A 24,339-nucleotide genomic window follows, 5' to 3' on the forward strand; every position below is an offset into this window, starting at 1 on the left:
GGTTGTTGGAGATAAGGATGAACGAGGGAAGGCCTTGTCTGCAAATGTGAAGAGAGGTGCGGGTATCTTTTAGTTTAATTTCCATCCGTCAGATATAGATCGGACGGTCTATTGCAAGATGGCACGCATACCATCATCACCAACTTGGTTTTTTATAAGAGAAGAAATATAAGTATGGAGATACAAACGTATTACCGATACTTGTTTCCGTAAACTAGGATCTACATTCTATTCACCGGCTCAGCATGTGGGGCCTTAGCACAATGACTTCTCGACTGTGTAAAACAAATGTTTTCCCGTCGCCAATAAGGAGGGGGGCGATGGGGCGCTTTCGGCTTGCTCTAGTCCTAGTAGTCATACTAGGTGGTCTACGCACGTGTAGATTTGTTCTTTTTCACGTCAAGTGTTCGCCGTACTGCCACGACTGTTGATGAATAGACGGTAAGTTATTCACAAGGAAACCCTTGTTGAGCGTGTTTGAGAGAGAGAGAGTGCGTGTGTGATATGTCTAGAGACTGATGCAATGATAAGAGATTCTTTGTGTCTATGTGTGTGGAGGACAGAGAGAGGCATGTACATGGGGCTTTGTGTTGTGTAACGTGGAGACACATAGACATAGCCAGAGAATGAGTGTGTGAGATAGACATGCGAACATGGGGAGAGATGTGTGATTTGGAGAGATGGAGAATTTTGGTGTGCATCTCAGCTAGAGAGGGGGGGTATATACATATCTAGAGTTGTAGAGAATATGCAAGTGTGTGTGTCTTAAAAGAAGGATCCAAATAGCTAGATGGGTGTTTGTGCATGTCTGTGTGTTTGTGCGCGTGTTTGTGTGTGAGAGGTAGTGTGTGTATGTGGAGTAGAGAGACCACTAATGATGTAAACCTAGTGTAAGGGAAGGGGGAATGGTGTGACATGTGTGTCAAAGAGAGAAAAAGGCATGTGTAGTAGCAGGATAGCATGGGTGCTGGCGGGGAGCAGACTATTTGAAAGAGACATCGAGCGCTTTTGTTTTATGTGCTGGCACCGTAAAGATGTTTTCATCTGTGATTGCCTGTGTCAAATAGTTGTTGTTGACTTTGTTATATATTCTTAATAACTTCCTTGTTTCTGGTATGAAGCATAAGGAATGCAATTCTACCTTATGGGAATTTGTTAATTTCAGTTCTCAAAATATATTCTGACAAACCACTATAAAAGGAGAAAAATAATCAAATATTTATAGCTGATCCTGTTTCTTCACTAATTCTGGTTACATGACATTTTTCTTTTGTAGGATGATGATACATGTCTCCACATGGACTTGATTGCTGGTCTTGCTAATATGCATGTGAGGAACTATGGTATGCAAGAGGTTGACAAGCTATAAGTGCATCTAGTGCCCCTTAGTGATTTTGGTGTATTGAAGACTTATAGGTTAAGGGACTGATGCGTTTGTGAGTGTACACAGGTCTATAAGTCTATGAGGAGTTTGATATTTACAGAGGAAGTCGACCCCTAAAAATGAAGTTCTTCAGCTGAAGGCTTTGGATTTCTGAAGACTTTCTGAAGACTTTGAAAGTGAAGAAATTGGTGTGATCTTGAAGACTTGGTATTCATTCGAGGAACATGAAGCGTGAAGACTTTTGTTTTTGTAGTTTCATTTTCTCTTTCTTGAGTCATAGGAAACAGCGTACTATTAAAGGGGGTCGAGGAAATACTAAGGAAAAATTTCCAAGTGATGCTCAACTCAAAATCCTACACCTACCAATCCCTTCGAGTGAAGCCATTGGAAATCTCATATAGTTCAGTCAATTTCATCAGTGACAGAGACGAAGCTCTTTTGGTCTATGAGGAATTTTTTCTGACTGAGGAGTTAGGAATTCGCCAGTGCGGATTGCCTACAGGAGTGGAACATGATAGCCCTGAGGAATTTGTTAGTCAAATTTCCGACCGTTGCTGTGCTACGCGCCAGCTGTCCCAAAATATCCTTCCACCTAACGGTCATATCATTGAAGGGCATTTATGTCTTATCATGTAGGGCTGCTCCCTAGGCTATAAATAGCTGCCCCATACAACCACTAGCTGGTTGGCTACTCTGAGAGAAACTGACACTTGTCATTTGAGAGCATCCCATCCTCCGAGGACTTTGAGCAAAAATCATCAAGTGAGGAAAACCCAAACCCAAACACCTTCAAACCCAAAGTGATTGAGCATCACTAAAGAGATTGATCCTGTGTGGATCCGACGCTTGTCACCTTTGAAGACTGTGCATCTTCCAGACGGTTAGGTGTCATGGTCTAGAGCATCCAAGAGGAAATTGTGGATTGTCGAGTGACCGAGTCTGTGAAGGTTCGGAAGTCACCTGAAGACTTACCATGAGTGATTGGGCGAGGTCTGTGTGACCTTAGCTCAACGGGAATACGGCGAGGACTGAGTGTTCTGGACTGCGTGTTCAGGACTGGGTGTCCGGGACTGTGTGTCCTCAGGTTTGAATACCTAGCCGCCCTAACCAGATGTACAACTGTCACAACAGTTGGAACTGGTCTACCAAATCATTGTCTTCACCGAGCTAACTAGTTCCATTTCCTCAACCCTTTCATTTCCTCATTTCTGTGTTGTGTGCTTGTTCATATCTGTTTGAAGACTTTGACTGAAGACTTTCTCTATTTCCTCAGTTCAATTTCTTTAGTATGTTTGTCTTCATTCTGTTTATCCTGTGTTTACGCTTACTGTAATTTGTGCTTGTTTTCATTTCATCATGAAGACCATGCTTATATTCTATTATGCTTACTTCTGAGTACTTATTCCGCTGCAAGTAGTTCTTCACTCAGGAATTTCCTCACCCTGAAATTCCTCAGTGAAGAATTCATAAATATCGCCTATTCACCCCCCTCTAGTCGACTTAACACACTTTTAATTGGTATCAAAGCAAGGTACTCCCTTGTTCTATGTGATTTTGGTTTAACCGCCTGGAGTTTTAGTTATGTCGACCGCAGGTAAGATCAAGGTTTCTTCCGGGTGTCCTACCTTCGATGGGATGGACTACCCCTACTGAAAGAATAAGATGCGCATGCATCTTGATGCAATTGACAACGATCTCTGGTACATTGTGGAAAATGGCGTTCCCTCTGTCACTCCTACCATCAATGCTGCTGATGTGAAGAGATTCAAGCAACTCGACTCTCAAGTGAAGAACATCATATGTGGCAATCTGAGCAAAGGGCAGTATGGCAGAGTGAGTGCTTTGGAAACAACAAAGCTTATGTGGGACATGCTGTCCAAGGTCAATGAAGGAGTCTCAACACAGCTTGACTCTCGAGTTGACGTTCTTTGCAATCTCTTCAACCGCTTCAAAAGACTCGACAATGAAAATGTTCTGCAAACCTTCAATCGACTCACTGACATCTCAAATGAGCTTCAAGCACTTGGTGCCACTGACATCATCGACCATGAGGTGGTGAAGAAATTACTGAGATCACTTGATTCCTCATTTGATACTTTGACATTGATGATACAAGAACATGGAGACTATAAGTCACTTGATCCCGCTGGTATCCTCGAGAGGCTAAACACTCATGAGTTCCAGCTTGCTGACAAGAGAGATCTCTATGGACCAAGCTATGGCAGATCACGAGCTCTGAAGGCCAAGGCAGTGTCTGAATCTGAAGGTGAAGATTCTGGTAGCAGCCTTGGTGACCCTGAAGAACTGAGCCAGGAGCTAGCAATGCTCGTGAGGAAATTCCAGAAGTTCTCAAGACGTGGTCGTTTTGGAAAATCCTCAAGAAGTGGTGACTTAAGATCAGATTCCTCATTCCATAATTACCAGAAGAGACTCTGACATAAATGCTAGAAAACCGGTCACTACATTCAAGATTGTCCTCAGTGGGAAAAGGAATCAAAGAAGAAGAAGTACAAGGACTACAGTTCTGATGGTTCAAAGAAGAAGAAGAAATCTTCAAAGTCCTCTTCATCAAAACCTTCAAGGTCTTCATCTCACAAGAAGAGCGGCTCCAAGAAGGCTCGGGCATTCATTGGCAAGGAAATGGACTCTGAAGCTGAATCTGAGGAAAATGAGGAAGAGGAGGAATCTGAGGAGTCGGACTCTGGTGTGGCGAGCTGTGACGCCCCCGATTTGACCGTACACTAATTATGCACACAAATGTGTACGATCAAGATCAAGGACTCACGGGTAGATATCACAACACAACTCTACAAATAAAATAAGTCATACAAGCATCATATTACAAGCCAGGGGCCTCGAGGGCTCAAATACAAGAGCTCGATCATAGACGAGTCAGCGAAAGCAACAATATCTGAGTACAGACATAAGTTAAACAAGTTTGCCTTAAGAAGGCTAGCACAAACTGGGATACAGATCGAAAGAGGCGCAGGCCTCCTGCCTGGGATCCTCCTAAACTACTCCTGGTCGTCGTCAGCGGGCAGCACGTAGTAGTAGGCACCTCCGATGTAGTAGGAGTCGTCGTCGACGGTGGCGTCTGGCTCCTGGACTCCAGCATCTGGTTGCGACAACCAGAATGAAAGGAAAGGGGGAAAAGGGGGAGAAAGCAACCGTGAGTACTCATCCAAAGTACTCGCAAGCAAGGAGCTACACTACATATGCATGGGTATCAAATGGAGTAAGGGTATCATATGTGGACTGAACTGCAGAATGCCAGAATAAGAGGGGGATAACTAATCCTTTCGAAGACTACGCTTCTGGCAGCCTCCGTCTCGCAACATGTAGAAGAGAGTAGACTGAAGTCCTCCAAGTAGCATCGCATAGCATAATCCTAACCGATGATCCTCCCCTCGTCGCCCTGTGAGAGAGCGATCACCGGTTGTATCTGGCACTTGGAAGGGTGTGTTTTATTAAGTATCTGGTTCTAGTTGTCATAAGGTCAAGGTACAACTCCAAGTCGTCCTGTTACCGAAGATCACGGCTATTCGAATAGATTAACTTCCCTGCAGGGGTGCACCACATTCCCCAACACGCTTGATCCCATTTGGCCGGACACACTTTTCGGGGTCATGCCCGGCCGCGAAAGATCAACACGTCGCAGCCCCACCTAGGCACAACAGAGAGGTCAGCACGCCGGTCTAAACCTAAGCGCACAAGGGTCTGGGCCCATCGCCCTTAGCACACCTGCATGTTGCGAACATGGCCGGAAGCAGAACTAGCCCCCTTAATACAAGAGCAGGCTTACGTTCCAATCCGGCGCGCGCCACTCAGTCGCTGACGTCACGAAGGCTTCGGCTGATACCACGATGCCGGGATACCCATAACTACTCCCGAGTAGATGGTTAGTGCGTATAGACCAAATGGCCAGACTCAGATCAAATACCCAGATCTCGTTAAGCGTGTTAAGTATCCGCGAACGCCGACCAGGGCCAGGCCCACCTCTCTCCTAGGTGGTAACTGTGTAAAGTAACGTTGCCACCTGCCCCTTCAGCCCCCAACTCCGAACAATACCACAGGTAATGTAACTGTGTAAAGTATATTGTATATGCCCGTGATCACCTCCCGAAGTGATCACGGCCCAGTAGTATAGTATGGCAGACGGACAAGAGTGTAGGGCCACTGATGGAACACTAGCATCCTATACTAAGCAGTAGGATAGCAGGTAATGGTAACAACAGTAGTAGCAAGGACAGGCTATGCATCAGGATAGGAATAACGGAGAGCAGTAACATGCTACACTACTCTAATGCAAGAAGTATAGAGAAGAGTAGGAGATATCTGGTGATCAAAGGGGGGGCTTGCTTGGTTGCTCTGGCAAGAGAGAGGGGTCGTCAACACCGTAGTCGTACTGGGCAGCAGCGGCGTTGGTCTCGGTGTCTAGCGGAAGAAGAGGGGGAAGAAACAATGAATACAATGCAAACAGATGCATAACGATGCATGAAAAGACAAGTAACGGTGCTAGGGGTGTCCTAACGCGGTATGAGGTGATACCAGTGAAGGGGGGAAACATCCGGGAACGTATCCCCGGTGTTTCACGTTTTCGGGCAAAGGGGCCGGAGGGAGAAAGTTACGAGTTCGATAGGTTAGGGACGTGTGGCAGACGAACGGGTTGCGTATCCGGAATCGTCTCGACGTTCTGAGCAACTTTCATGTACAAAGTATTTTCATCTGAGCTACGGTTTATTTTCTATTAATTTTAAAAGATTTAAATCATTTTTAGGATTTATTTAATTATTTTAATGCAACATTATCCAGAACAGTGTTTGCTGGTGTCAGCATGACGTCAGCAGTCAACAGAGGTTGACTGGGTCAAACTGACATGTGGGCCCAATGGGACCCACCTGTCATACACTTTTAAGTTAATTAGGGCTAGGTTAAACTAAATATTGTTTAGTTAGACTAACAGGTTAATTAGATTAATTAAGTAGGATTAATTAACTTAATTAATTCCTTAATTAATTAATTAATTTTATTTATTTATTTATGTTTTTTTAATCTTTTTTTTAAACGTTCCAGGGGCATGGGCCCCGTTTGCCATCGGCACCAGGGAGCCTTAACGGGTCGGTAGAAACAGGAGCGGGCGCCAGCCCGCGAGGCGCGGTTGCGGGCAACGGGCGCCAGGGCGCGCGCTCGCCGGCGGGGAGTGTTGCAGGGCGAGGCCAGCGGCCAGGGTGCTGATGGCCGCGGTGGCCGACGGGGTGGCCGTGGGCGGTCCTGAGCAGAGGAGGCAAGCAGGGCGACATACGCGCGGCGGCGCGTTCGGGCGTTGATGGGGCGATGCAGAGCAGCGACAGGGGCGCGTCTGTGCGCGGACGAGGCCAGACGCGGCTCAGGCGGATGGGCGCGCACGGGGTGGCACGTGCGCCGGCGGGGCGTGAGGGCAGCAGCGGCAAACAACAGGCAGAGTCGGCGCGTCGCGCGGCTTGCGGCGGCCAAGCAGCCAGCGAGGCTGCGGAGGATTCGCGGACGCGATGCGAGGTGCAGGGGCATGGAAGACGGCGAACGCGGCGAGGCCAGAAGGGGCACGACCGAGCATGCTCATGGACGCGCAGTGAGCAGGGAGGGGGCGTAGCGGTGCGGTGAACGTGGGAAAAGAAGGAAACATGGGCGGCTCACAGCGTTGCCGAGAAGGGGGTCGACGTGGCTTGTGGAGGAGGACGAGGACGCGAGATCCGGCGATGACGGAGGAGCTCCGGCGAATGGCGCACGGTGATGGCGGTCGGGGCGGCGTCGAGCTTGGGGTCCGCGGTTGAGGAGGAGGAGGTCGGGGACGAGTGACGCAGAAGGGGAGGCAGCACCGACGATGGTGGGTGGCGGGGCGTCTCCGGTGGGGATTCCGGGCGGCGGCGGCGAACGCCCCCGATCCGATCTGGATCGGGGAGGGGGACAGAGGAGGAGTGGAGCGAGTAGGGGAGGTGGGGCGACTGGGAAAGAGGTTAGGGTTACGGGTGTGGGGAATATGGGGAGTGAGGGTGGCCGGTTGGGCCGGCCTGGTGGGTCGTGGCCCAGTCGGGCCGGTGGCCTGCTGGGCCGGAGCCTCGGGGGGGGAGGGTGAGTGCTTTCTCTTTATTTATTTATGTTTTATTTTATATTTCTGCTTTACTATTTTATTTTAGTTTCCTTTTGAATTTGGTTTTATAAACTACACCACTGGTCCCTAATTTAGTTTTAATAAGTATGCCACTGCCCTATAAGTTTTTGGCAATAAAACAAATAGTTTAATATTTTATCAAATTGAAAAGGGTAGTTAGTTTAATGTTTTGCTACTATTCAAATATTTTAGTGCACTTAATCCTTTTATAAAATTGTGGTTTCTCCACAATAATTACCTATGCATTATTTGGCAACACCCCAACATTTTAGTTTTAATTTTTGAAAATATTTTATTGTTTGCTTGATTTTGAATTTGAATTCGAACTGGTTTCGAACTAACGCGAGATTAGCAACAATAATCGAGGTGACGTGGCATCATTAACGTGGGATTACGGTAGCCAAATTACCCGGGCGTCACAATTCTCCTCCACTACAAGAAATCTCGTCCCGAGATTTTGGAGCGGCAATAAGGGGAAGGGATCTGGTTACGAAATTCTAACGATTCTTCTCGGTCATAGTTGCTCTTCTCGAAGAGGTCAATCCATTACATTGATGTGTTCAATCCTCTGCTTCAGGTCATCATGATGAAGTCATCATCCTTCCTTTAGGACCTTCAACGTACTTACGAAAGGATAAGAAGGGAAAAATCTATATGGATGGATTCTAACAAGATCGAGCATCAGACGGTTAACTCAGGGAAGAAGCATAAGTATCTCTTGATTTGAAACTTAAGAAGATATCGAGAGCAAAGTAAGAAGGTACCATGAGAAGTTTCAAACGGATAGGCAATCGTTCGATGCCTAATCAGAAGGTGAAAGGGTTTCAGGGCAACGAGAATAGGTATTGCGCCTCATACTAGAATAGATCACTAGAAAGGTGGTCCGTGAATTACATACGAATTCAAGCGCGAGGAATAACCTTGGGAACAGGTGGTGTTCAGGAGAGTCAGTTTTCGATCCTGTGGAACTATGGGTTATGGACCCACCATGTGGGTTAAAAGTAGGGAGGCGGTGACGATTTGCACGATCATGTAGGCAAGGCGTGTCAGAGGATAGCCTGTCAGCTATGTCAGCAACAACATCGATACCAAGGGCGAGGGACGAAGAGAACCATTTTCCTGCTCGTTGAACGAGGCGAGCCAATAGGCAAGGTTCTCGTCCATCGGTGGCTACCGAAATGTCATCAACAATAGTAACAGGGTCTTGCTGACAGAATTGTACACCGAGGTGTTTACATAAGCAGGAGAATATTACCGCTTAGATCATATAGATCACAAGACGCGTTAAACCAACCAATGGAAAGGCAAATATGATTATCAGATTAAACAGAACAATGGAAAGGAAAAAGGGTTTAAACACACATTTCAAAGGTATATCCTTCCCAAGGACAAGTAGAGCATGATATCCATGACAGGATATAATGTAGAAAACTCTTTAGGTACGGGAGAGAATTTTCATGACATTACCCATACAGCGGTGTTTGGATAATTGAGCAGGAAACATTTAACATTGGGCTTCAATTGTTCCTGTTCAAAATCGGAGTACCACAGACATGCTTCAAGATAGCATGGACATGGTCAACAGGTGAATATCAGACTTTGGAAACACAAAGGGTCTATTAGGAATAACTTGTAGAATAAGTCTTACAATTTCTTCATGGAAGAGTGGATAACCTTGCTGAAAAAGAAACTATAACAATAGGTCCTCCGGCCAGGTGTGCTAGGCATGACATCATCTTACCGGGTCATATAAGGACCAATGTTATGACTCTTGGAAAATATTCCAACCATCATATCTGACCGAGTTTCAGATCTGATTGGAGTCAGGATACCTCAGACTCAGGATGCCTGAGATAACAAGGTACGACAAGAATTGACGAGAAGACCTCGTAAGATTCTCGGGAAATGAACTATGGAAGCGAGTTTCGAAACAAGAGTTCATCAGTAAACCAAGGAGAGGATGAGGAGGTGGCTGATGAACTCAGTGACAAATCATTGGGATTTCCAAAAGATGGATTTCCACAATTATGCGAACAAAGAGATAACATTTGTCAGATCAAATGATATAGTGAGGTATGCTCGAGGAAAACATACACAATTAAACATTGGTAGAAGGTGCACCCGAACTACGGTCTTAGGTAGTATAATCAATGTTAGAAGGTGATTCGATAACAAATGGCCTAAGAATGAGATGTCGACCATTAAGTTCAAAGCAATAAGGTTGCTAGAAGTTTTAAAATTACTAGTCCATTTGTCGGTATTCCGGTTAGGAACAACACGGGGACCAAGACAAGAATGGTGATGGCGATAAGTATCACCTATATCAAGAATTATCAAGAGGTGATGAAATTCTCACGACATTCTTGACATAAAGGATGGTAATACTCCAAGGTAAAGGAGAACCAATGTTGGATAGCAAGGTATAACACAAAACACGAACAAGTTTGTGTTGAACGGAAGGCAATAAAGTGGTAGATGATAAAACAAATCATCGAGGGCAAGGATGGTATTTCTCATCATGAATTCAATTGATACCTTGGAAGGAGTCAATTGTTGATGATGATCACGACAAATTTTGTCGAGAGATTTCATGAGGATGTAATCGATCAGCGATGACACCAAGCCAAAGGAATGATGAAGCAAGAGGTTATTGGAACCACAGGTACAACACAAACTCGAAATCAAGCTTGTTGTTCAAGGCGAAATGGAATGATGAGGGAGATCGACGTAAGCTTAGCTCATCATCGAAAGTTGTGCTCCGGGGTTAAGGACCAGGTAGCACAGTTAAAATCGGCACGATAATGATATAGCCGAGGAGGTTAGGATTTACGTGATCGAGTTCAAATTCGTAAGTAATGAAGGTTACCAAGAGTTGTTTAATCGCGGTGTGAACTCGATTCAGTTATCGATGTCTTTGAGTGTTTATTAACTCAGAGCCCGTGAAAGAAAAAAAATTTGGAATCAGTGAGAATGTAATACTTGATGAAGAACGCATAAGAAGTTATGCAGTTCCGTGATAATCTCGAGATACCAGAGGGGGTAATACTCGACGAAAGATCAAAGTAAAGGTTAGAATGGTGTATTGATCCACAGAAGACAAGTACTTAAACTTGCCCGAGAAATGGGATCTAAGAAGAACATATGGTCGGAACCACGCTTGCAAAGGATCAATTCACCAATACCAAAGGATATTATATTAAGGAAATAATTATTATTACAAGAAGCTTCCATGATAGGATCTACATCGTGTCCATGGGCATGAACACAAAGGTCCAAGGTCGACTCCCACTTCTCCAATGCATAACCTTTCATTCACTTCTCACTTTCGAAGAAGTTGTAGTGTTGAAATTTCATCTGGCAAAATACTAGAAGTGTATGACTCGTGAAAACTTTCGAGTTCACATGGTTTTAGAGAAGGTTGTATAGGTTCAACCCATCGGGGTTTCTTAGAAACATATACCACAAGTTTCAAGGGTAAATATCACAAGCTCGAAAGTAGAGCATGGTTAGCAAAATAGAGGATACAATTTACCAAAGGCATTATGTATCGGAGAAAGAACTCACAAGGTGATTAATTATGAAGGACATTGTCGGATAATAATCCAACAGTGGATATGGTGATCCACAATGGAGCTGATGTGAGTACCGATACCCAATCAGAGGAAGAAAGAATGCAAATGCATCGTTTTACAGAACATCTGAATAATTCAACGTTTAAATAACAAAGGAATTATGATTTTCAAATCAAGGGATCAGGAGCAAACGCTCTGATCAAGGACGGACAAGTTGAATAGACTTAGGGGTACAATCGATGGCAATCTGATTGGCCGAGGACCAGCTCACGTTTTAAATGACATCTGAGCTGGAAGGATGAATTCTATGATCTGAGTGAGGATTGCGAGAATTTGCAACATATTGAGTCAATGGACTAAAAATGATATTGACAAAGGTTGCCAATAAGATTACTATACTTATGGGATTAACCATAATGCAAGCAAGCAAGAATTTCAGGAGCAATAGGTTGCTCAGGATTTTCGGAAGACCGAATGGTATTTCGAAGGATTTTGTGAACTGCATGAATATCTGGGGATGAGCGGATACTCGATAAATGCGAGTAATTATCCGTAGTGGTATGCATGTGGCAAAGAACTGCAAGGCAGTAGGCACAAAGTATTCTCGGGGTATCTTATAATAACAAGATCGACTGGGAATAAAAGTAAGCACGTCAGGTCTAAATACTTATCCATAGGGATATTTCGGTGGTAGGGAATTGCAAAAGCAATGGCATAAGGATTCGGGAGAACATCGGAGAGTATTGTCAGAATCTTCTGTTGAAGCAGTCGATCATCTCTAATGAAGGGGCTCTTCGGCAGGAAGTGGTAACGAGAACCTAGAGTTAGATTTTAGCAAAATCATTTAACCCGAATAGAAGAGAGATCAGAGTCCCAGAGTATAGACAAGGAGTAAAAGATCCTAATACCACCCAATGGCGACGTGGGCCCGTAAGCCACACAGCCATATTAGTAAAAGTTTTTCAATGACTAGACTCGACTTCGGCTAAGGAGTTGGAAAGGGGGATTCCTACAGGCAGTCGGCTCTGATACCAACTTGTGACGCCCCCGATTTGACCGTACACTAATCATGCACGCAAATGTGTACGATCAAGATCAAGGACTCACGGGTAGATATCACAACACAACTCTACAAATAAAATAAGTCATACAAGCATCATATTACAAGCCAGGGGCCTCGAGGGCTCGAATACAAGAGCTCGATCATAGACGAGTCAGCGAAAGCAACAATATCTGAGTACAGACATAAGTTAAACAAGTTTGCCTTAAGAAGGCTAGCACAAACTGGGATACAGATCGAAAGAGGCGCAGGCCTCCTGCCTGGGATCCTCCTAAACTACTCCTGGTCGTCGTCAGCGGGCAGTACGTAGTAGTAGGCACCTCCGGTGTAGTAGGAGTCGTCGTCGACGGTGGCATCTGGCTCCTGGACTCCAGCATCTGGTTGTGACAACCAGAATGAAAGGAAAGGGGGAAAAGGGGGAGAAAGCAACCGTGAGTACTCATCCAAAGTACTCGCAAGCAAGGAGCTACACTACGTATGCATGGGTATCAAATGGAGTAAGGGTATCATATGTGGACTGAACTGCAGAATGCCAGAATAAGAGGGGGATAACTAATCCTTTCGAAGACTACGCTTCTGGCAGCCTCCGTCTTGCAACATGTAGAAGAGAGTAGACTGAAGTCCTCCAAGTAGCATCGCATAGCATAATCCTAACCGATGATCCTCCCCTCGTCGCCCTGTGAGAGAGCGATCACCGGTTGTATCTGGCACTTGGAAGGGTGTGTTTTATTAAGTATCCGGTTCTAGTTGTCATAAGGTCAAGGTACAACTCCAAGTCGTCCTGTTACCGAAGATCACGGCTATTCGAATAGATTAACTTCCCTGCAGGGGTGCACCACATTCCCCAACACGCTTGATCCCATTTGGCCGGACACACTTTTCGGGGTCATGCCCAGCCGCGAAAGATCAACACGTCGCAGCCCCACCTAGGCACAACAGAGAGGTCAGCACGGCAGTCTAAACCTAAGCGCACAGGGGTCTGGGCCCATCGCCCTTAGCACACCTGCACGTTGCGAACGCAGCCGGAAACAGAACTAGCCCCCTTAATACAAGAGCAGGCTTACATTCCAATCCGGCGCGCGCCACTCAGTCGCTGATGTCACGAAGGCTTCGGCTGATACCACGACACCGGGATACCCATAACTACTCCCGCGTAGATGGTTAGTGCGTATAGACCAAATGGCCAGACTCAGATCAAATACCCAGATCTCGTTAAGCGTGTTAAGTATCCACGAACGCCGACCAGGGCTAGGCCCACCTCTCTCCTAGGTGGTCTCAACCTGCCCTGTCGCTCCACCACAAAGTAACAGTCGGGGGCCGTCGAGAACCCAGGCCCACCTCTACCGGGATGGAGCCACCTGCCCCTTCAGCCCCCAACTCCGAACAATACCACAGGTAATGTAACTGTGTAAAGTATATTGTATATGCCCGTGATCACCTCCCGAAGTGATCACGGCCCAGTAGTATAGTATGGCAGACGGACAAGAGTGTAGGGCCACTGATGGAACACTAGCATCCTATACTAAGCAGTAGGATAGCAGGTAATGGTAACAACAGTAGTAGCAAGGACAGGCTATGCATCAGGATAGGAATAACGGAGAGCAGTAACATGCTACACTACTCTAATGCAAGCAGTATAGAGAAGAGTAGGCGATATCTGGTGATCAAAGGGGGGGGCTTGCCTGGTTGCTCTGGCAAGAGAGAGGGGTCGTCAACACCGTAGTCGTACTGGGCAACAGCGGCGTCGGTCTCGGTGTCTAGCGGAAGAAGAGGGGGGAAGAAACAATGAATACAACGCAAACAGATGCATAACGATGCATGAAAAGACAAGTAACGGTGCTAGGGGTGCCCTAACGCGGTATGAGGTGATACCGGTGAAGGGGGGAAACATCCGGGAACGTATCCCCGGTGTTTCACGTTTTCGGGCAGAGGGGCCGGAGGGAGAAAGTTACGAGTTCGATAGGTTAGGGAGGTGTGGCGGACGAACGGGTTGCGTATCCGGAATCGTCTCGACGTTCTGAGCAACTTTCATGTACAAAGTATTTTCATCTGAGCTACGGTTTATTTTCTATTAATTTTAAAAGATTTAAATCATTTTCAAGATTTATTTAATTATTTTAATGCAACATTATCCAGAACAGTGTTTGCTGGTGTCAGCATGACGTCAGCAGTCAACAGAGGTTGACTGGGTCAAACTGACATGTGGGCCCAATGGGACCCACCTGTCATACACTTTTAAGTTAATTAGGGCTAGGTTAAACTAAATATTGTTTAGTTAGACTAACAGGTTAATTAGATTAATTAAGTAGGATTAATTAACTTAATTAATTCCTTAATTAATTAATTAATTTTATTTATTTATTTATGTTTTTTTAATCTTTTTTTTAAACGTTCCAGGGGCATGGGCCCCGTTTGCCATCGGCACCAGGGAGCCTTAACGGGTCGGTAGAAATAGGAGCGGGCGCCAGCCCGCGAGGCGCGGTTGCGGGCAACGGGCGCCAGGGCGCGCGCTTGCCGGCGGGGAGTGCTGCGGGGCGAGGCCAGCGGCCAGGGTGCTGATGGCCGCGGTGGCCGATGGGGTGGCCGTGGGCGGTCCTGAGCAGAGGAGGCAAGCGGGGCGACATACGCGCGGCGGCGCGTTCGGGCGTTGATGGGGCAATGCAGAGCAGCGACAGGGGCGCGTCTGTGCGCGGACGAGGCCAGACGCGGCTCAGGCGGATGGGCGCGCACGGGGTGGCACGTGCGCTGGCGGGGCATGAGGGCAGCAGCGGCAAACAGCAGGCAGAGTCGGCGCGTCGCGCGGCTTGCGGCGGCCAAGCAGCCAGCGAGGCTGCGGAGGATTCGCGGACGCGATGCGAGGCGCAGGGGCATGGAAGATGGCGAACGCGGCGAGGCCAGAAGGGGCGCGACCGAGCATGCTCGTGGACGCGCAGTGAGCTGGGAGGGGGCGTAGCGGTGCGGTGAACGTGGGAAAAGAAGGAAACAGGGGTGGCTCACAGCGTTGCCGAGAAGGGGTCGACGTGGCTTGTGGAGGAGGACGAGGACGCGAGATCCGGCGACGACGGAGGAGCTCCGGCGAATGGTGCTCGGTGATGGCGGTCGGGGCGGCGTCGAGCTTGGGGTCCGCGGTTGAGGAGGAGGAGGTCGGGGACGAGTGACGCAGAAGGGGAGGCAGCACCGACGATGGTGGGTGGCGGGGCGTCTCCGGTGGGGATTCCGGGCGGCGGCGGCGAACGCCCCCAATCCGATCTGGATCGGGGAAGGGGACAGAGGAGGAGTGGAGCGAGTAGGGGAGGTGGGGCGACTGGGAGAGGGGTTAGGGTTACGGGCGTGGGGAATATGGGGAGTGTGGGTGGCCGGTTGGGCCGGCCTGGTGGGTCGTGGCCCAGTCGGGCCGGTGGCCTGCTGGGCCGAAGCCTCGGGGGGGGGGGGGGGAGGGTGAGTGCTTTCTCTTTATTTATTTATGTTTTATTTTATATTTCTGCTTTACTATTTTATTTTAGTTTCCTTTTGAATTTGGTTTTATAAACTACACCACTGGTCCCTAATTTAGTTTTAATAAGTATGCCACTTCCCTATAAGTTTTTGGCAATAAAACAAATAGTTTAATATTTTATCAAATTGAAAAGGGTAGTTAGTTTAATGTTTTGCTGCTATTCAAATATTTTAGTGCACTTAATCCTTTTATAAAATTGTGGTTTCTCCACAATAATTACCTATGCATTATTTGGCAACACCACAACATTTTAGTTTTAATTTTTGAAAATATTTTATTGTTTGCTTGATTTTGAATTTGAATTCGAACCAGTTTCGAACTAACGCGAGATTAGCAACAATAATCGAGGTGACGTGGCATCATTAACGTGGGATTACGGTAGCCAAATTACCCGGGCGTCACACGAGCCTAGCCCTCGCTACCGCGTTCGTCAGCAAGTCCATCTTCAAATCTGAGGAAAAGGACCTCTCCAACACCATTGACGACGGTGATGATGACTACGCTCCCACCTATTGCTTCATGGCAAAATCTCAAGCCTAGTTATTCTAAACTTGCTAAGATTGTTGTGAAACAACAAAAGTCTCTTGAAAAGGTTCAAAATATGCTAGACAAAAGCGATGATATGTTGGGTGATGAAATGGATCGCACTAAAATTTTGACTGAAAATCTTCAGAGACTTCAGTCCAAGTTTGACAATCTTCAAGGTTATCATAACACTCTCTTATCTGATAATGAGAAGCTTTCTTATGAATTTCTTCAAAGAAAGCAAGATCTTGAGCAGTTAAGAGTGAGTTATGAAGATCTTCAGAAGGAGCGTGATTCATTACTTGCTCAACAAACCAGCACTACTCAGGAAGAATTTATTCCTCCATGTTTGAAGTGCATTGAACGTGAATCTGCTAATTCTTCACCTGAATGCTCAAATACTTCCATTGCTGCAAACTCTTCAACTGTCTCTGCTATCACTAATTCCTCAACTGAGGACATTGCTAGTATCACTGATGATGTAGGGCGGAAGGAATTGTATATGACAGGCATGTAAAAAAGCCTCAAAGGGCATCAGGCTCTTTGTGATGTGCTTAAAAAGCAGATCCTCAATAGGAACCCTAGGAAAGAGGGTATTGCCTTTGAGAGGAAAATAGATGCTGATGGAACATACTGGAAACCTGAGCAGTATCCCAAAACCTCATGGGTTGCTGCAAAGGGACCTTTAGTGGATCCGTCTACTTTATCTGGCTTTACATGTGAATCTTCATATTCTTCTGATGAGTCAATTAACTCCAACTATAAACTATTCAAAAATCAGAATGGTAAAGTATATGCTAGATATGTTGGCACTAACTGCAGGAAAGTTCTCCTATGAAGAAAATCTGGGTTCCCAAAAGGTGCCTTGAAAGTCTTCAGGTGAATGCCATTGCTACCTCTTGAGCACTGCGTTGGTTTTCCCTTGAAGAGGAAAGGGTGATGCAGTAAGTAGCGTAAGTATTTCCCTCAGTTTTTGAGAACCAAGGTATCAATCCAGTAGGAGATCACGCTCAAGTCCCATGCACCTACACAAACAAATAAGAACCTTGCAACCAATGCGATAAAGGGCTTGTTAATCCTTTCACAGTCACTTACGAGAGTGAGATCTGATAGATATGATAAGATAATATTTTTGGTATTTTTTTGATAAATAGAAACCAAAGATGCAAAGTAAAATAAATGGCAATAGAAATAACTAAGTGTTGGAAGATTAATATGATAGAAGATAGACCCGGGGGCCATAGGTTTCACTAGTGACATCTCTCGAGAGCATAAGTATTACGGTGGGTAAACGAATTACTATCGAGCAATTGATAGAATTGAGCATACTTATGAGAATATCAAGGTATGATCATGTATATAGGCATCACGTCCGCGACAAGTAGACCGACTCCTGCCTGCATCTACTACTATTAATCCACACATCGACCACTATCCAGCATGCATCTAGAGTATTAAGTTCATAAGAACAGAGTAATGCTTTAAGTAAGATGACATGATGTAGAGCGATAAACTCATGCAATATGATATAAACCCCATCTTTTTATCCTCGATGGCAACAATACAATACGTGTCGTTTCCTTTTCAGTCATTGGGATCGAGCACCGCAAGATTGAACCCAAAGCTAAGCACTTCTCCCATTGCAAGAAAGATCAATCTAGTAGGCCAAACCAAACTGATAATTTGAAGAGACTTGCAAAGATAACCAATCGTACATAAAAGAATTCAGAGGAGATTCAAATATTGTTCATAGATAAACTTGATCATAAACCCACAATTCATCAAATCTCGACAAACATACCGCAAAAGAAGATTACATCGAATAGATCTCCAAGAGAATCAAGGAGAACTTTGTATTGAGATCCAAAAAGAGAGAAGAAGCCATCTAGCTAATAAATATGGACCCAAAGGTCTGAAATAAACTACTCACACATCATCGGAGAGGCTATGGTGTTGATGTAGAAGCCCTCTGTGATCAATGCCCCCTCCGGCGGAGCTCCGGAAAAGGCCCCAAGATGGGATCTCACGGGTACAGAAGGTTGCAGCAGTGGAATTAGGGTTTTGGCTCCGTGTTTGGTGTTTCCTGGGTATATGGGTATATATATGAGGAAGAAGTACGTCGGTGGAGCAACAAGGGGCCCACGAGGGGGGAGGGCGCGCCCAAGGGGGTAGGCACGCCCCCCTGCCTCGTGGCCTCCTCGTTGATTCCTTGACGTCCACTCCAAGTCCTCTGGATCACGTTTGTTCAAAAAATCACGTTCCCGAAGGTTTCATTCCGTTTGGACTCCATATGATATTCCTTTTCTTCGAAACACTGAAATAGGCAAAAAAACAGCAATATGGGCTAGGCCTCCGGTTAATAGGTTAGTCCCAAAAATAATATAGAAGTGTATAATAAAGCCCAATAAACATCTAAAACAGTATATAATATAGCATGGAGCAATCAAAAATTATAGATACGTTGGAGACGTATCAAGCATCCCCAAGCTTAATTCCTGATCGTCCTCGAGTAGGTAAATGATAAAAGAAGAATTTTTGATGTGGAATGCTACTTGGCATAATTTCCAATGTAATTATCTTATTTGTGGTATGAATATTCAGATCCGAAAGGTTCAATACAAAAGTTTAATATTGACATAAAAATAATAATACTTCAAGCATACTAACTAAGAAATTATGTCTTCTCAAAATAACATGGCCAAAGAAAGTTATCCCTACAAAATCATATAGTCTGGCTATGCTCTATCTTCACCACACAAAATATTTAAATCATGCACAACCCCGATGACAAGCCAAGCAATTGTTTCATACTTTTGGTGTTCTCAAACTTTTTCAATCTTCACGCAATACATGAGTGTGAGCCATGGACATAGCACTATATGTGGAATAGAATGGTGGTTGTGGAGAAGACAAAAGGGAGAAGATAGTCTCACATCAACTAGGCGTATCAACGGGCTATGGAGATGCCCATCAATAGATATCAATGTGAGTGAGTAGGGATTGCCATGCAACGGACGCACTAGAGCAATAAGTATATGAAAGCTCAACAAAAGAAACTAAGTGGGTGTGCATCCAACTTGCTTGCTCATGAAGACCTAGGGCATTTTGAGGAAGCCCATCATTGGAATATACAAGCCAAGTTCTATAACGAAAAATTCCCACTAGTATATGAAAGTGATAACATAGGAGACTCTCAATCATGAAGATCATGGTGCTACTTTGAAGCACAAGTGTGGGAAAAGGATAGTATGATTGTCCCTTCTCTATTTTTCTCTCATTTTTTTATTTGGGCCTTTTCTCTTTTTTATGGCCTATTTTTTTCGTCCGGAGTCTCATCCCAACTTGTGGGGGAATCACAGTCTCCATCATCCTTTCCTCACTTGGGACAATGCTCTAATAATGATGATCATTGCACTTTTATTTACTTTACAACTCAAGAATTACAACCCGATACTTAGAACAAAATATGACTCTATGTGAATGCCTCCGGCGGTGTACCGGGATGTGCAATGATTCATGGTGACATGTATGAAAGAATTATGAACGGTGGCTTTGCCACAAATACGATGTCAACTACATGATCATGCAAGCAATATGACAATGATGAAGCGTGTCATAATAACGGAACGGTGGAAATTTGCATGGCAATATATCTCGGAATGGCTATGGAAATGCCATGATAGGTAGGTATGGTGGTTGTTTTCAGGAAGGTATATGGTGGGTGTATGATACCGGCGAAAGTTGTGCGGTATTAGAGAGGCTAGCAACGGTGGAAGGGTCAGAGTGTGTATGATCCATGGACTCAACATTAGTCATAAAGAACTCATATACTTGTTGCAAAAATCTATTAGTTATCGAAACAAAGTATTACGTGCATGCTCCTATGGGGATAGATTAGTAGGAAAAGACCATCGCTTGTCCCCGACCGCCACTCATAAGGAAGACAATCAATAAATACATCATGCTCCGACTTCATCACATAATGGATCACCATATGTGCATGCTACGGGAATCACAAACTTCAACAAAAGTATTTCTCAAATTCACAACTACTCAACTAGCATGACTCTAATATCACCATCTCCATATCTCAAAACAATTATCAAGTATCAAACTTCTCATAGTATTCAACACACTCATAAGATAATTTTTATTAATCCTAAAAGCAATTGCCATGTTGTTCTAAAGGACTCTCAAAATAATATAAGTGAAGGATGAGAGAACAATAGTTTCTATAAAACAAATCCACCACTGTGCTCTAAAATATATAAGTGAAGCACTATAGCAAAAACTATATAGCTCAAAAGATATAAGTGAAGCACATAGAGTATTCTAATAAATTCCGAATCATGTGTGTCTCTCTCAAAAGGTGTGTACAGCAAGGATGATTGTGGTAAACTAAAAATCAAAGACTCAAATCATACAATACGCTCCAAGAAAAACACATATCATGTGGTGAATAAAAATATAGCTCCAAGTAAAGTTACCGATAGACGAAGACGAAAGAGGGGATACCTTCCGGGGCATCCCCAAGCTTTGAATTTTTGGTGTCCTTATATTATCTTGGGGTGCCATGGGAATCCCCAAGCTTAGGCTCTTTCCACTCCTTGTTCCATAATTCATCGAATCTCTACCCAAAACTTGAAAACTTCACAACACAAAACTCAAAATAGAAAATCTCGTGAGCTCCGTTAGCGAAAGAAAACAAAACACCACTTCAAGGTACTATAATGAACTCATTAATTATTGAATTATATTGGTCTTAAACCTACTGTATTCCAACTTCTCTATGGTTTATAAACTATTTTACTAGCCATAGATTCATCAAAATAAGCAAACAACACACGGAAAACAGAATCTGTCAAAAACAGAACAGTCTGTAGTAATGTGTAGCTAACGCAAACTCTGGAACCCAAAAAATTCTAAAATAAATTTCTGGACCTGAGGAATTTATATATTAATCATCTGCAAAAATAATTAACTAAATATCACTTTCCAAATAAAAATGTCAGCGATTCTCGTGAGCGCTAAAGTTTCTGTTTTTTTACAACAAGATTAAAAAGACTTTCCCCAAGTCTTCCCAACGGTTCTACTTGGCACAAACAATAATTAAAAACAAAGAACACAACCAAAACAGAGGCTAGATAAATTATTTATTACTAAACAGGATAAAAAGCAAGTAATAAAAATAAAATTGGGTTGCCTCCCAACAAGCGCTATCGTTTAACGCCCCTAGCTAGGCATAAAAGCAAGGATAGATCTAGGTATTGCCATCTCTGGTATGCAATCCATAAGTGCCTCTCATAAAAGATTCATATGGTAATTTAATTTAATTTCCAGGAAACTGTTCCCTGCCTTTCCTTAATGTAAATTGGAATTTAATATTCCCTTCCTTCATATCAATAATTGCACCAATTGTTCTAAGGAAAGGTCTACCAAGAATAATGGGACATGAAGGATTGCAATCTATATCAAGAACAATGAAATCTACGGGCACATAATTCCTATTTGCAACAATAATAACATCATTAATTCTTCCCATAGGTTTCTTAATAGTGGAATCCGCAAGGTGCAAGTTTAAAGAACAATCATCAAAATCGCAGAAACCTAACAAATCACATAAAGTTTTTGGAATCGTGGAAACACTAGCACCCAAATCACACAAAGCATAACATTCATGATCTTTAATTTTAATTTTTATTGTAGGTTCCCACTCATCATAAAGTTTTCTAGGGATAGAAACTTCCAACTCAAGTTTTTCTTCATAAGATTGCATCAAAGCATCAACGACATGTTTAGTAAAAGCTTTATTTTGACTATAAGCATCAGGAGAATTTAGCACGGATTGCAACAAGGAAATATAGTATATCAAAGAGCAGTTATCATGATTAAATTCCTTGAAATCCAAGAAAGTGTGTACATGGATATCTAAAGTTTTAACTTCTTCAATCCCACTTTTATCAATTTTAGCATCAAGATCTAAAAACTCCGAATTTTTGGAACGCCTTCTAGGTAAAGGTGGCTCATCTTCAGTACCATCATTATCAAAATTCATATTGCAAACCAAAGATATAATAGGGGACACATCAATAACTTTAAGATCTTCATCTTTATTATCATGAAAACTAGAAGAACATGCTTTCACAAAGCAATCTTTCTTAGATCGCATCCTAGCGGTTCTTTCTTTGCACTCATCAATGGAAATTCTCATGGCTTTGAGAGACTCATTGATATCATGCTTAGGTGGAATAGATCTAAGTTTCAAAGAATCAACATCAAGAGAAATTCTATCAATGTTCCTAGCCAATTCATCAATCTTAAGCAATTTTTCTTCAATCAAAGCATTGAAATTCTTTTGTGAAGTAATAAATTCTTTAATATTAGATTCAAAATCAGAGGGCATATTATTATAATTTCCATAAGAATTGTTGTATGAATTACCATAATTATTAGAGGAATTACTAGGAAACGGCCTAGGATTAAAATTACCTCTATACGCGTTATTACCAAAATTATTCCTACCAACAAAATTCACATCCATAGATTCATTATTATTCTCAATCAAAGTAGACAAAGGCATATCATTAGGATCAGTAGGAGCACTCTTATTAGCAAACAATTTCATAAGTTCATCCATCTTTCCACTCAAAATATTAATTTCTTCTATCGCATGCACTTTTTTATTAGTAGATCTTTCGGTGTGCCATTGAGAATAATTAACCATAATATTATCTAGGAGTTTAGTAGCTTCTCCTAAAGTGATTTCCATAAAAGTGCCTCCCGCGGCCAAATCTAAAAGGTTTCTAGAAGCAAAATTCAATCCAGCATTAATTTTTTGTATAATCATCCAAAGATTCAAACCATGTGTAGGGCAATTACGTATCATTAATTTCATCCTCTCCCAAGCTTGTGCAACATGTTCATGATCAAGTTTCATAAAATTCATAATATAGTTTCTAAGAGAGATGATATTAGCGGGAGGAAAATACTTAGAGATAAAAGCATCTTTGCACTTATTCCATGAATCAATACTATTTTTAGGCAAAGACGAAAACCAAGCTTTAGCACGATCTCTAAGCGAAAAAGGAAATAGCTTCAATTTAACAATATCATTGTCCACATCTTTCTTCTTTTGCATATCACACAATTCAACAAAGCTATTTAGATGGGTAGCGGCATCTTCACTAGGAAGGCCAGCGAATTTTCTTTCATGACAAGATTCAACAAAGCAGCATTAATTTCACAAGATTCAGCGTCGGTAAGAGGAGCAATCGGAGTGCTAGGAAAATCATTATTGTTGGTACTGGTAAAGTCACACAATTTAGTATTATCTTGAGCCATCGTGACAAGCAAGCAATCCAAAACACAAGCAAACAAGAAGCAAGCGAAAAAGAGCCAAATTGGGAAAGAGGAGCAGAAGGGAAAGAGAGGGCGAATAAAATGGCAGGGGTGAAGTGGGGGAGAGGAAAACGAGAGGCAAATGGCAAATAATGTAATGTGGGGGATAAGAGTTTGTGATGGGTACTTGGTATGTCTTGACTTGCAACAGCGCCAGAAATGACTCCTTGTCCGGAGTCAAATCTTGACTTGACTTGGCGCAAATCTCCCCGACAACGGTGCTAGAAATCCTTCTTGCTACCTCTTGACCATTGCGTTGGTTTTCCCTTGAAGAGGAAAGGGTGATGCAGTAAAGTAGCGTAAGTATTTCTCTCAGTTTTTGAGAACCAAGGTATCAATCTATTAGGAGATCACGCTCAAGTCCCATGCACCTACACAAACAAATAAGAACCTCGCAACCAACGCGATAAAGGGGTTGTCAATCCCTTCACGGTCACTTACGAGAGTGAGATCTGATAGATATGATAAGATAATATTTTTGGTATTTTTATGATAAAGAGAAATTAAAGATGCAAAGTAAAATAAACGGCAATAGAAATAACTAAGTGTTGCAAGATTATTATGATAGAAGATAGACCCAGGGGCCATAGGTTTCACTAGTGGCTTCTCTCGAGAGCATAAGTATTATGGTGGGTAAACGAATTACTGTCGAGCAATTGATAGAATTGAGCATAGTTATGAGAATATCTAGGTATGATCATGTATATAGGCATCACGTCCGCGACAAGTAGACCGACTCCTGCCTGCATCTACTAC

The 24,339-nt window shown here is 43.7% G+C and overlaps 1 pseudogene; it reads left to right on the top strand.

Moving 5' to 3' along the window:
- The first annotated feature begins 1,282 nt into the window (after positions 1-1,282).
- The window catches only part of LOC125532665 (ubiquitin-activating enzyme E1 3-like), a 57,848-nt pseudogene continuing 34,791 nt past the window's right edge, over positions 1,283-24,339 (top strand).

Source organism: Triticum urartu, chromosome 1A, assembly GCF_056163025.1.
Source record: "Triticum urartu cultivar PI428250 chromosome 1A, HENAU_Tu73, whole genome shotgun sequence".
NCBI classification, from domain to species: Eukaryota; Viridiplantae; Streptophyta; class Magnoliopsida; order Poales; family Poaceae; genus Triticum; species Triticum urartu.